Source organism: Monodon monoceros, unplaced genomic scaffold (assembly GCF_005190385.1).
Source record: "Monodon monoceros isolate NGI ecotype Baffin Bay Population unplaced genomic scaffold, NGI_Narwhal_1 Super_Scaffold_22, whole genome shotgun sequence".
Lineage (NCBI taxonomy): Eukaryota > Metazoa > Chordata > Mammalia > Artiodactyla > Monodontidae > Monodon > Monodon monoceros.
The window spans coordinates 92445968-92461208 of record NW_021703779.1 but is presented as its reverse complement, the minus strand read 5'-3'; positions in this window follow the sequence as shown (position 1 = coordinate 92461208).

The following is a 15241-nucleotide window of genomic DNA, read 5'->3' as shown; positions in this document are numbered from 1 at the left end:
ACAAACATACACACTCACAAAAAGAGAAAAAGGAAAAATATATATATCTGTATATATATAAAAAGGAAGAGAGTAACCAAATCAATAAATAAATCCACCAATGATAATAAATACTAAACTAAGATAAACATAAAACCAGAAACCAGTCAGTTGCGTACAGCAAACCCCAAGTCTACAGTGGCTCCCAAAGTCCACCTCCTCAATTTGGGATGATTCGTTGTCTATTCAGGTATTCCACAGATGCAGGGTACATCAAGTTGATTGTGGAGCTTTAATCCGCTGCTCCTGAGGCTGCTGGGAGAGGTTTCCCTTTCTCTTCTTTGTTCGCACAACTCCCGGGGCTCAGCTTTGGATTTGGCCCCGCCTCTGCGTGTAGGTCGCCGGAGGGTGTCTGTTCTTTGCTCAGACAGGACGGGGTTAAAGGAGCCGCTGATTCGGGGGCTCTGGCTCACTCAGGCCGGGGGGGGAGGGAGGGGTACGGATACGGGGCGAGCCTGCGGTGGCTGAGGCCAGCGTGACGTTGCACCAGCCTGAGGCGCGCCGTGTGTTCTCCCGGGGAAGTTTTCCCTGGATCCCGGGACCCAGGCAGTGGTGGGCTTCATAGGCTCCCAGGCGGGGAGGTGTGGAGAGTGACCTGTGCTCGCACACAGGCTTCTTGGTGGCGGCAGCAGCAGCCTTAGTGTCTCACGCCCGTCTCTGGGGTCCACGCTGACAGCCGCGGCTCGCGCCCGTCTCTGGAGCTCCTTTAGGCGGTGCTCTTAATACCCTCTCCTTGTGCACCCCGAAGCAATGCTCTCTTGTCTCTTCGGCAGTTCCAGACTTTTTCCCGGACTCCCTCCCAGCTAGTTGTGGCGCGCTAGCCCCTTTCAGGCTGTTTTCACGCCGCCAACCCCAGTCCTCTCACTGGGATACGACCTCCGAAGCTGGAGCCTCAGCTCCCAGCCCCGCCCGCCCCGGCGGGTGAGCAGACAAACCTCTCGGGCTGGTGAGTGCTGGTCAGCGCTGATCCTCTGTGCGGGAATCTCCCCGCTTTGCCCTCCGCACGCCTGTGGCTGCGCTCTCCTCCGCGGCTCCGAAGCTTCCCCCCACCCTGCCACCTGCAGTCTCCGCCCGCGAAGGGGCTTCTAGTGTGTGGGAACCTTTCCTCCTTCACAGCTCCCTCCCACTGGTGCAGGTCCCGTCCCTATCCTTTTGTCTCTGTTTATTCTTTTTTCTTTTGCCCTACCCAGGTACGTGGGGACTTTCTTGCCTTTTGGGAGGTCTGAGGTCTTCTGTCAGCGTTCAGTAGGTGTTCTGTAGGAGTTGTTCCACATGTAGATGTATTTCTGATGTATTTGTGGGGAGGGAGGTGATCTCCACGTCTTACTTCTCCACCATCTTGAAGGTCTCGGCTGATTTGTTTTGTGCTTCTGTGATTCTGGCTATGAGCCAATGGATGGAAAAGCAGCCCACAGCGATTGTTGCTCTCTGCTGTCCTGATGCAGCTGCCAATCGAGAGCTATTCACCTTTTTCTTTCCTTTCTGTTTAGTCTAGTTTCACTGGCTCACAGGATGCTGCATGCAGAGGCCTCACACCTGGCCCTTCAGACCAGAGTTCCTCATGCAAAAGCTCAATGAATATCTTCTAAATGAATGAGTGACTGGATGAATAAATCTCTCTACCAAGACTCTTCCATATAGAACAAGTTCTCAATAATGCTTAGGCAAAGGAGCTGAAAAGAAATGCTCACCCCAAAACAAAACAGATCCACATCTCAGGGAAGAATAGCCTTTTGTATCAGAAGAAATATTGACAATTCTTCACTTGCTTTTTATGCCTGATCCTCATACCTGGAAGTAGGGATATGAATCAATTTTCAGATGAGTAAAATGATGAGGCTCAGAGAATTTAAACAATGTTTTCAAGGCCACCTAGTTGGTAAAAAGTCATCCTCTAATCCATTCATTTGTTCATTCCTTCAACATTTATTGAGCACTTACCCTCTGCCAAGCACAGTTCTAGATACTGGAAATACAGCAGTGAACAAGAGACATGGATTTTCTGCCCTTCCTGGAGTTTAAACTCCAGTGGAGTAAATGATCCTATGAGTAAAAGACACTTAAATGTTGTTTCATTGACTTGATTTATTGCTAGTGGATCAGCTGATAGCCCTAGGACAAATCTTTTTTAAAAATGCAGATTTCCACCTAGTAGGCCTGGGGTACCGAGACCCTGCTGGTATTGCTGGTCTAGGGACCACACGTTGAACAAAGTCTTAGTGTAAACACAGTCTCTCAAGGAAATAGGAACATCTACTTGGCCCCTGTCCTTTCATATAACAGTCTAGACAGAAGGGCTAATTACAGCATGTGGAGAAAATTTCAAGTTACCAAGACTTGGGATTTCCTGACAGGTGTGTTCAACAGGGCGCTGGGAACTCTAGAAGGAGCTGATATTCAGAGATGCAGCTGGGCAGGCAACATCAGGGAAGTAAGTCACAAGGTTTCAAGGCCACAGCCATTGGAGCATTCCAATTTCTGTGAAGGGGGAGGAAAAGGACTTTAAAGAACAGAACAGATTCCCAGTTACAGAGGATTATCAAGGCCCAAACAGAAGCTCAAGACCAATAGGTCAGAATCAGAACAGAGAAAGACAATGGAGACTTGAACTCAGGACGAAGGTAGAAGTCATCACCACAGTGTTATGGCAGGACTTGTCTTGAACTTGAGCTTTGAATTAGAGGCCCTTAAATCACTGGAGGGCAAGATTGGCCCCATAGATGGGGCAGAGCTCACTGGGCCTATAGATTGTGGTTCAAGTGGCTCCAGGGGGAACTATGGAAAGAGGAGGGCTTTGGGGACGGGAAACCAAGCAGATTCCACACTGTTCCTATCAGTAATTCTTAGAACTCACCAAGAGATGGAAAGTGTGTTGGACTTTGTTTTGAATGGCATGACCCAAAGGGGGAAATTTAATATTGATTATTGGCCAGAGATAATGAAAAAAAAAACCCAACACTGATTTCTCTCTTATCTGTCAGGGTAGAAAGCCCTTGGATGTGAAGAATATTAAACTAATATTGGGAAGGAAGAGATAGCAGAGAGCTCTGTTGAGAGAGAACTGATGGGAGAGACTGACAAAAGAGGACAAAGGGAATCTGGTGTTTATAAAACTATGCCCTTGATAAGATAAGAGGAAATGTAGGAGGGACCCGAGGAAACCAGAACCTAACACTGCGAATGTCACACCAGTCTGTGTGCTCCAAGTGAACTCGGCAAAGAAGGGTGACTAAGCCCCAATTTCCTGGAAACTCACTGAGTGAGTGGCCAGGGAAGTCTGTCATCTCTCCTTCAAAAGGAGCCGGAAAGGCCGTGTAGCCACACTGACTCAGAGATGGATACTGGGAGCAGTACTGATTATGAATGTGGCTCCTAGAGCCAAACAAGCTTGGGTCCAAATTCCCGCTCTGCCACTTTACTTCTTTAGGTCTCAGTTTCCTCATTTGTAAATAGGGATTATAATAAAATCACATACATCACAGAACTATGGTGAGGATTCAATTACTTGATGCACAGAAAGGTTTTTCTTTAATATTTATTTATTTATTTATTTATCTATGGCTGTGTTGGGTCTTAGTTGTGGCACAAGGGATCTTCCGCTGGGCGCAGAGGCTTCTCTCTAGTTGTGACGTGTGGGCTCAGTAGTTGTGGTGCACGGGCTTAGTTGCTCCATGGAATGTGGAATCTTAGTTCCCTGACCAGGGATCGAACCCGCATCCACTGTATTGGAAGGCGGATTCTTAACCACTGGACCACCAGGGAAGTCCCCACAGAAAGTATTTAGAACAGTGCCTGGCACACTGTAAGTGTTTGCTGGGGGTTAGTTGTTACTGTTGTCACAACAAGGAAGAGCTGGAAGGAACGTGAGAGTCCAATGCCCTCATTGGCTAGGAAAGGAGCATGAGGTGCAGAGAGAAGCAGGCAGGTGCTCCAGGTCACCAGCAAGCTCAGAGCAGGGCTCAGAACAGAAACTGGGTCTCCTGAGTGCTCTACTCTTCCCACCACACAACATTAACTTTTCAGAGGAATGGCTTCCCAACTTCTTAGATCACACACAATTTTTTTTTTTCTCGGTACGCAGGCCTCTCACTGTTGTGGCCTCTCCCTTTGCGGAGCACAGGCTCCAGACGCGCAGGCTCAGCGGCCATGGCTCACGGGCCCAGCCGCTCCGCGGCATGTGGGATCTTCCCGGACCGGGGCACGAACCCGTGTCCCCTGCATCAGCAGGCGGACCCTCAACCACTGCGCCACCAGGGAAGCTCGATCACACATACTTTTTACACTGTAATCCATCCATACACGCACACTGACAAAAGATTTATGTGAAATAATACATTCATTCTACATTCTACATTCATTCACTGTAATATTTCCTATTCTATGAACGACAACAATAACAATAATAATAATTAGGAAAAAAACCCATTAGGGTCAGGAGGCAAAAGTAGGAACTGAGCGAAGCCAGCTGGAGAATATTACACTTGTGAGGGGTGACACGTGTAAGAGCCCATGAGGCACTTGAATGGCTATCAGACAGAGGACAGAAGAGGCCAAATCTGCCCCACTAACACTATATCACCATTTCCCTTTCCTCTAATCACCACATCACACTGCCCCTATTCTGGAGAAATCAGAAGCATTAGGGGAGAAGGACTGAAGGACAGACAGAGTTCAAGACCTGCTGGCCACCGGACATGCCTGAGCTGAGGGGCACAGGAAAATGTGCTCTGAATCCGAAATGGGATTGAAGATTGCAAGCAGGACAAGACTGGATTGAACATGATGTGATATAAAATTGGCTAGAAAACCAGTGATGATGCCCATGTGAGATCATGTAAGGGAAGGGAAGGAGATTGGAGCTAATCAAAAACATTAAATGTAGAAGGAAACATTTCATGTTGGTCCCCTTGTGTTCAGATTGCTCAATAACCTCTTCACATTTGTAGAGGTACACAAAAATATACACTCACACACAGAGAGAAACCATGTTTTTATTAATAGAGAACTGATTATATAAATTACCACAGAGCTGTATGATGGATTGCCATGTCACAGTTGAAAAGTATGAAGTATATCGGTAATGCTGATGGGAAATCTCAAACATGCATATTTTTCTTGACAAAAAAAAATACAGAGGTGTGTCTATGGATTTGGCTATTCTGATATTTCATATGAATGGAACCATGCAATATGTGATATATTATGTCTGGCTTCTTTCACTTAACATAATGTTCTTCAAGGTTCATCCATGTTGTAGTGTGAATCAGTATTTCATTCCATTTTATGGCCAAATATAATATTCCATTGTATGGCTATATCACATTTTGTTTGCCCATTCATAAGTTGATGGAAATCTGGTTTATTTCTAATTTTTGGCAATTTTGAATACTACTGCTATGAACATTCATGTACAAGTTTTTGTGTACACATATATTTTCAGTTCTCTTGGTACATACCTAGGAGTGGACTCATTGGGTCATATGGTAACTCTATATTTAGCTTTTTGAGGAACTGCCGAGCTGTCATACAAAGTGGCTGCACATTCCCACCAGCAATGTATGAAGATTCCAATTTCTTTACATCCTTATAAAAACTTGTTATTATCTGTCTTTTTAATTATAGCCATCTTAGTAAATGTGAAGGGGTATCTCATTATGGTTTTGATTTGTATTTCCCTAATGATTAGTGATATTGAGCACCTTTTTTTGGTACTTATTTACCACTGGTATATCGTCTTTGGAGAAATGTTTATTCAAACTCTTTGCTCAAAGGAAACCATAAACAAGACGAAAGATCAACCCTCAGAATGGGAGAAAATATTTGCAAACGAAGCAACTGACAAAGCATTAATCTCCAAAATTTACAAACAGCTCAATATCAAAAAAACAAACAGCCCCATCCAAAAATGGGCAGAAGACCTAAATAGACATTTCTCCAAAGAAGAGATACAGATGGCCAACAGACACATGAAAGGATGCTCAACATCACTAATCATTAGAGAAATGCAAATCAAAACTACAATGAGATATCACCTCACACCAGTCAGAATGGCCATCATCAAAAAATCTACAAACAATAAATGCTGGAGAGGGTGTGGAGAAAAGGGAACCCTCTTGCACTGTTTCTGGGAATGTAAATTGATACAGCCACTATGGAAAACAGTATGGAGGTTCCTTAAAAATCTACAAATAGAACTACCATATGACCCAGCAATCCCATTACTGGGCATATACCCTGAGAAAACCATAATTCAAAAAGAGTCATGGACCACAGTGTTCATTGCAGCTCTATTTACAATAGCCAGGACATGGAAGCAACCTAAGTGTCCATTGATAGATGAATGGATAAAGATGTGGCACATATATACAACGGAATATTACTCAGCCATAAAAAGAAACGAAATTGAGTTATCTGTAGTGAGGTGGATGGACCTAGAGTCTGTCATACAGAGTGAAGTAAGTCAGAGAGAGAAAAACAAATACTGTATGCTAACACATATATATATGGAATCTTAAAAAAAAAAGTTTCTGAAGAACCTAGGGGCAGGACAGGAATAAAGACACAGACGTGGAGCACGGACTTGAGGACACGGGGAGGGGGAAGGGTAAGCTGGGACGAAGTGAGAGAGTGACATGGAAATATATACACTACCAAATGTAAAATAGATAGCTAGTGGGAAGCAGCCACATAGCACAGGGAGATCAGCTAGGTGCTTTGTGACCGCCTAAAGGGGTGGGATAGGGAGGGTGGGAGGGAGACGCAAGAGGGAGGAGATATGAGGATATATGTATACATATAGCTGATTCACTTTGTTATACAGCAGAAACTAACACATCACTGTAAAGCAATTATACTCCAATAAAGATGTTAAAAAATTCTTTGCTCATTTTCAACATTGAATTATACACATTTGAGGTGGCAAAATATAAAAGCATTTATAAAGTCTCACCTTGTGAGCAAAATTTTATGTAATATAATCTCCAAATAAAAATTGTTAAGGATGACATAATTATAAAGATGGTGGGTAGAGGGAATTTCAAAGTGTGCTTAACCATTGCCACATGATTTGTGACTCTAACTGGTAAACTGAGATTGCTGCTAGACTTTCTCAGAATATTCTTGATTGATTAGAGTTTTGAATGTTGCAAAATCTTCAGGAAGACTCTGGAATAAAATACATCCACCTTCTATAAACAGGACATGCTTCTGAAAAGAAACATGGTGGTTGGCTTTTTAAAAAATGTCCTAATCATGAGTGAACAGCTTGATGAACTTTTAAGCATGTATGTACTTGTGTAATCACTGCCTGGATTGAGACATGGAACACTTCCATAATTCCTCAGGCCACTTCCCAGCCTACACACCGACTCCAGAAGTAACATTATTCTGACTTGTATCATCATTATGTCCTATTCTTGAGCTCCATTTAAATAGAATCAAGTCATTTATATTCTTTGGTATCTGATTTCTTTTGTTCAACATAATGGTCGTGAGATTTATCCACATTGTTATGTGTGGGATGAGAAGGGAATCTGTGCAGAAAGAAATGGTGATAGCAGAGAGTGTGTTTGGCTATGTACAGGAAGATTAAGGATGAAGGGAGTGAGGTTTCTCACAGTCAGAGAAGGGAGTTAAAAACAAGGAAAAGGGTAAGACTAGAATGAATCTTGTGGCACTGGATTTGACTTGGACATATTGATATGAACTCGTAGTGTATTAATTTCCTGCTGTAACAAATTACCACAAACTTAATGGCTTTAAAACAACATACATTTATTCTCTTATAGCTCTGGAGGTCAAAAGTCTAATATCAAGGTGTCAGCAGGGCTGCATTCCTTTGGGAGACTTCAGGGGAAAAATCTGTTTCCTTGCTTTTTTCAGCTTCTAGAGGCTGCCTACATTCCTTGATCCTTGGTCTCATTCTTCCATCTTCAAAGTGCATCACCCTGACCTCTGGTTCCATCATCACTTCTCCTTTTTCTGTAGTCAAATCTCCCTCTGTCACCCTCTTGTAAAAACATTTGTGTTTATATTGGGTCTACCCAAATAATCCAAGAAATATCCTTATCTCAAGATCCTTAACAATGACATCAGCAAATTTCCTTTTACAATGTGAGGGAACATATTCAGAATATCTGGGGTCAATATTCAGCCTACCACACAGAGTGTAAGTATATACATGGCTAGATATAGAAATAAATATAGAAATGTGTGTGTGTGTGTGTGTGTGTGTGTGTGTGTGTGTGTGTACCCATGCACATACAGATCTTGGCTTCTAAATACCATTGTCCAGTAAAAGAGCTGGGGCTCCTTCAAGAAATGGTTGATTCCAAAGCTGTGGCAAGAAAAGAACAAGATAAGCTTGAAAAATCTTATTGTGCTTTTGAAAAGCAATGAAGTAGGGACTTCCCTGGTGGCACAGTGGTTAAGAATCTGCCTGCCAATGCAGGGGACACGGGTTTGAGCCCTGGTCCGGGAAGATCCCACACGCTGCAGAGCAACTAAGCCTGTGCACCACAACTACTGAACCTGTGCTCTAGATCCTGTGAGCCACGACTACTGAAGCCCGTGCACCTAGAGCCCATGCTCTGCAACAAGGGAAGCCACCGCAATGAGAAGCCTGTGCACTGCAACAAGGAGTAGCCCCTGCTTGCCGCAACTAGAGAAAGCCCATGCACAGCAATGAAGACCCAACGCATCCAAAAAATAAGAAAGAAATTTATAAAAAAAAAAAGGACAATGAAGTACTAAAAAAAAAAAAACAATAATAGAGGCATGTCAAAAGAAATATAAGCCAGCTGGAAGGGGCTCCCATTGGCCAAAGTGGGACATTTTGTGCATTAGAATAAACAATGAAAGTAACTGATTGTAACACATTGATTTATAAGGGAAATAATGAGTCTGTACTCATATAAGGAAATATATGAGAAACGAGAAAAATACACTGAATGGAATTAATAGCAGAACAGACACTGCAGAAGAAAAAAATTTGCAAACTTGAGGACATAATAATTGTATGTCTGGCAAGAAGGGCCAGAAAGAGAGAGTGAGAGCAAGACAGAAGTCAGTCTTTTATAATCTAACCTTAGGAAAGACATCCCACCACTTTTGCCTTATTCTATTCGTTAAATGCAAACCATTAGTTCTAGCCCACACTCAAGGGGAAGTGATTACACCAAAACATAAAAGCAGGAAGTGGGAATCATTGGGAGCCATTTTAGAAGCTGACTATCACAGCAATAGAAACTATTCAGAATGAAACACAAAGAGAGTAAGGAATTTAAAAAAATGACAGACAGTGCATCAGTAAGCTGTGGGACTACTTCAGGTGGCCTAATACACATGTAATTGGATAGGTGAAGGAGAATAGAGGTGGGAAGAGAAAAAACATTTGAAGAAATAATGGCCCCAAATTTGATTAAAACTATAAGCTTACAGATACAAAAACTCTACTAACCTCAATCACAAGAAAGACAAAGATAACGACACCAAGGCACATCATAATCAAATTGCTCAAAACCAGTGATAAAGAGAAAATCTTAAACACAACCAGAGGGAAAAAAAGACATATTGTCTATGGAAAAACAAAAACTAAGGAAGACAACAGGTTTTTCATGAGAATCATTGCAAGTGAGAAGACAGTAGAGGAACATCTTTAATGTACTGAAAAAAATTGTCAACTTAGATTCCATACCAAGTGAAAATGTCTTTCAAAACAAAACATTGCTTCTCATCACAAGAAAAAAGAATTTTGTAACTATGTATGGCAACAGTTGGTAACTAGACTTATTGTGGTAATCATTTCACAGTGTATACAAATATTGAGTCATTATGTTTACAAATATACAATTTACAATATACATTACATAAATATTGTCATTATGTATACAAATGTGTATATATGTACACATTATGTATATAAATATACAAAATACAATATACAAATACTGAATTCATTACATCTGAAACTAATATAATGTCATATGTCAATTATACCTCAATTAAAAAAAAACAGAAACCAAACAAAAATTAAAACATTGCTGAAAGAAATTGAAGAAAACATAAATAGAAACGTATCCTGTGTTCATGGATTGGAAGACAATATATTATTTTTCTTCAGATATTTATTTGAAAAAATGGGCTTCCTAAATTTGGGAATAGTTAACTACCATGTTAACTCTTCACTGAACATTTTTGGATGTCTTCTTTTTTCTGTATCTGAAATGCCTTTTTTTTTTTCATTTTCTTCTCTCATTTGCAGATTTCCCCTAAGAAATATTGAAAACTTTATGCCTGTTCCCTGCAAGGCAGCAATTCTCTTTTCATGAAGTTCTCTCTTTCATGAAGTTCTCTCTTTCATGAAGTCATGGAAGTCAAAGCACATTATGTAAGAAGGATCTCAGCATTGTGTAAATAAGTCCAATTTCCATCACTTGAAATGTGGAATCATGGAATTCTCAAAGTGAGAGATACCTTACAGATCATTTGAATAGCTGGCAACTTTTCAGAAATTCCTTCTGGTCACATTTGAAAGAAACCCCATCCAGTCACCAGATACATGTTGGAGTCCTCAAGCTACCACTGGGGATCCCTTCCTTCATTCCAGGAATATTTACTAAGGTTCTATCAAGTTTTGGCACTGAGATTTAACAGATCCAATCTCCAGGTGTCAACTCTTTTCTTCCCCCTTTCCAGCTTTATTGAGGTATAATTGACAAATAAATTTGTGTATATTTAAAGTGTACAACGTGATGATTTGATACAAGTACACATTGTGAAATGATTACCAAACTCAAGTTAATTAACAAATCCATCACCTCACATAGTTACTTTTTTTCCCATTTGGTGAGAATGATTTAGGAGCCACTCTCTTAGCAAATATCAAGTATACCATACATTATTATTAACTATAGTCACCATGCTGAATATTAGATCCTCAAAACTTACTCATCTTATAACTGAAAGTTTGTATCCTTTGACCAACACCTCCCCATTTCCCCCATCTCCCACCTCTGGCAAACACCATTCTACTCTCTGTTTTTGAGTTTGACTTACTTTTCTTTTTTTAGATTTCACATATAAGTGAGATCATACAGTACGTCTTTCTTCCTTTGTGTGATGCATTTAGCGTAGCATACCTAATGCTCTCTGGGTTCATCCATGTTGCTCCAAATGGCAGAATTTCCTTTTTCCTTCTTTTATGGCTGAATAATATTCATATATCTATGATATATATAACACCTTTATCCATTCATCTGATGATGGACACTTAGGTTGTTTACATATCTTGGTTATTGTGAATAATGCTGCATTGAACATGGGGTTCAGATATCTCTTCAAGACATTAATTTTATTTCCTATGGATATATACCTGGAAATGGGATTGCTAGATCATCTGGTAGTTCTATTTTTAAATTTTTGAGGAACTTTCATACTATTTTCCATAATGGCTGCACCAATTTATATTCCCACCAGCAGGGTAAAAGTGTTCCCTTTTCTCCACATCCTTACCAATATTTGTTATCTCTTATCTTTTTTATGATAACCATTCTAACAGCTGTGGGGTGATATCTTATTGTGGTTTTGATTTGCATTTCTCTGATGATTAGTAATGTTGAGCACATTTTTGTGTACCTGTTGCCCATTTGTATATCTTCTTTGGAAAAATAGCCTGTTCAGATCCTTTGCCTACTTTTTTTTTTTTTTTTTTTGCTGCGTTGGGTCTTCGTTGCTGTGCGTAGGCTTTCTCTAGTTACGGTGAGCAGGGGCTACTCTTTGTTGTGGAGCACGGGCTGTAGGAGGTTGGGCTTCAGTAGTCGTGGCTCACAGGCTCTAGAGCGCAGGCTCAGTCGTTGTGGTGCACGGGCTTAGTTGCTCCGCGGCACGTGGGATCTTCCCGGACCAGGGCTCGAACCCGTGTCCCCTGCATTGGCAAGCGGATTCTTAACCACTGTGCCACAAGGGAAGCACCCCTTTGCCTATTTTTAATCAGATTATTATTATTTTTTTGCTATTGAGTTGTATGAGTTCTTTATATATTTTAGATATTAACCCCTTACCAGATATATGGTTTGCAAATATTTTCTCCCATTTGGTAAGGTACCTTTTCATTTTGTTGATGGTTTCTTTTGCTGCCCAGAAGATTTTTATTTTGATGTAGTACCGCTTGTTTACTTTTGCTATTTTTGCCTATGTTTTTGGTGTCATCCAAAAAAATCATTGCCAAACCAATGTCAAGGAGCTTTTCCTCTATGGCTTTTTGTTGTTGTTTTGGCCACACTGCATGGCTGCACTGCATATGGGATCTCATTTTCCCAACCAGCGATTGAACCAGTGCCCCCTGCATTGGAAGCGTGGAGTCTTAACCACTGGACGACCGGGGAAGTCTCCTCTATGTTTTTTTTTCTAGCCATTTTATAGTTTCAGGTCTTACATTTATGTCTTTAATCCATCTTGAGTTACTTTTTGTGAATGGTGTAAAATGGGGGTCCAGTTTCATTGCTTTGCATGGTGTTATCCAATTTTCCCAACATGATTGGAAGACTTAATATTCTTAAGATGTTAATACTACCCAGAGAGGATCTAGAGATTTTTTTTAAAGTCCTAAAATTCATATGGAATCTCAAGGGACCCAAATAGCTAAAATAATGTTGAAAAAGTGGAACAAAGCTAGAGGCCTCACAGTTCCTGATTTCAAAATTTACTACAAAGCTATAGTAATCAAAACAGTGTGGTACTAAAAATATAAATTGTTAGGATATTAAAAGACTTTTCAGCAATTATTCCAAAATATTTACCCAAGTTCATAACAATTTCTAGTCGATAATCATAAGGCAAAAAAACAAAAGCAGTGTGGTACTGCCATAAGACAGACATAGAGATCAATTGAATAGAATAGAGAGATCCCAAAAATAAATCCTTGCATACATGGTCAAAAGATTATTGCCAAGATCAATCAATGGGGAAAGGACAGTCTTTTCAATAAATGCTGCTAGGAAAACTGGATATCCACAGGCAAAAGTTGGATCTAACACCAAGTTACCAATTCATTACCAATTGAGACAAATTACCAATTAATGAAAGAGTTGACATCAATATAGATATTAAAAGGAAAGTAAAGGAATGTTATGAACAACTTTATTCCTAAAAAGTCAACACCTTAGATGAAAGACACATTCTGTGAAAACTCACTCAAGAAGAAATAGATAACATGAATAACACTATATCTATTAACGAAATTGAATTTGTGGTTAAAACCCTTCCCACAAGGAAATTCTAAGCCCAGATTGCTTTGCTGGTGAATTCTACCAAACATTTAAAGAAGAAATAACATATATTCTACCCAAACCCTTCCAGAGTATTGAAGAGGAGGGAAACCTTCTAAACTTATTTTATGAGAACAGCATCACTAAAGTTGGTACAAGGAAAGAAAGCTACAGAACAATATCCCTCATGAACCTAGATGCAAAGATTCCAAACCAAATTTTAACAATTTGAGTCCAATAATATGAAAAAAGGATAATACATTATGACCAGCTAGACTTTATCTCAGAAGTGTAAGACTTGTCTAATATTTGAAAATCAGTAAATGTAATTCAACATCCACGAAATTAATCTCACAACTCAATAATGTGTTATCAACTGCAGTTTGAAAAACATTGTGTGGGAGAAGCTATAGACCATTGCTTTGCTTGTTAGCTTAGTTGTTGGCTGACCACCATTCATTCTCTTCCTATTTGAAGGGAGATCTCCTAAGATGGAGATACTGGTACAAAGTATCCTGCCTCAACTAGAGAAGTTGAAGAATAGAGATCTCCTCCCCCTCTCCCCCCATTCCTAGGACGAAGAATCTGGAGCAACTGACCAAGAGACAGGGATGATTAGTATCTCGTCACTGTAGTCTTGACAATGCTTAGCCTCACCCACAGTGTCCCAGCCATACTGTTCCTGCTGGAAGAATGTTATGTGTTTCTTGGGGGCCCCTGGCACCCTTATCATATTGGAAGATTGAAGAAGATTCATATCATCTTCCAAGCCTGGCCCTCTAACCTCCTCTTGACTTGGGGAGCTCCCCCTGCCACACCAACATCCTTTCAATAAATTTTCTTTTGTTTTTATTGTTTGATTAGGTTAGCTGTAGTTTATTGATTTCTTCTACTTACAATCAAGAACCCTGATAAAACAGAGAAGAAAGGGGAGAGTTATGGAGAAAAAAAATTCTGGAAAGCCCACCAAACTTCAGCCAAGCAGGAACTAAATACCTATTTTGTTTAATAAAATTCAAAACCACTGACATGAAACCCTAGGGTAGCTTTACTTAGGGTTAAGGAAAAGAAAAGTATGTTCAGCAATTTTTATACAATAAATAGAGCCTGCTAGTTTGCTCCAGATGTCTGGACTGCAATGTCATCTTCAAAGACACTTCCCACAGGGCTAGCTTGGGTGGGTGGGCATTGAGTTTTGTTTTTCCTTTTTCTTGTCAATAGAGACAAGGTTGGGTTTATAGAGAGCGGACAGAGTGGTAGTGGCTGTTTGCCATTGTTAGGTAGTGGGAAAGATGGCTCAGGGACCCTGGATTTGGACCTTCCCCAAAGCAGTCAAGACCAAATTCTCTGTCTGAGCATAACAAGGCCTTCACGACCTGTCCCAGCCCGCTGTTCTTCCACTGCTACCTGTCCCTTCCCCTCTATATAACCACATCTTCTTCACTCTCATCCACTGGTTTTCAAATTGTGACCTGATTAAAAGGCTCTAAGGTTTGATGGAAATTAAACTCAAGCCAGGAAAGTTTAAAAAACACTGCTCTGGGCCACAGTGACATCTTTCTCTCCTGATCTTGTCTTTTTTTTTTTAATTTATTTTTTTCTTTACTTTTTGGCTGTGTTGGGTCTTAGTTTTGGCATGCGGGATCTTTGTTGCAGGTGGGCTTCTCTTTAGTTGTGCCATGAAGGTTTTCTCTCTCTAGTTGTGACACGTGGGCTCCAGGGCACGTGGGCTCTGTAGTCTGCGGCACACGGGCTCTCTCGCTGAGGCGCACAAGCGCAGTAGTTGTGGTGCATGGGCTTAGTTGTCCCGCGGCATATGGGATCTTAGTTCCCAGACCAGGGATTGCACCCGTGTCCCCTGCATTGGACCACCAAGGAAGTCCCCTCTGATCTTGTCTTGTTTTGTTTGTCATGGATCACATTCAGCTTTTTATTTA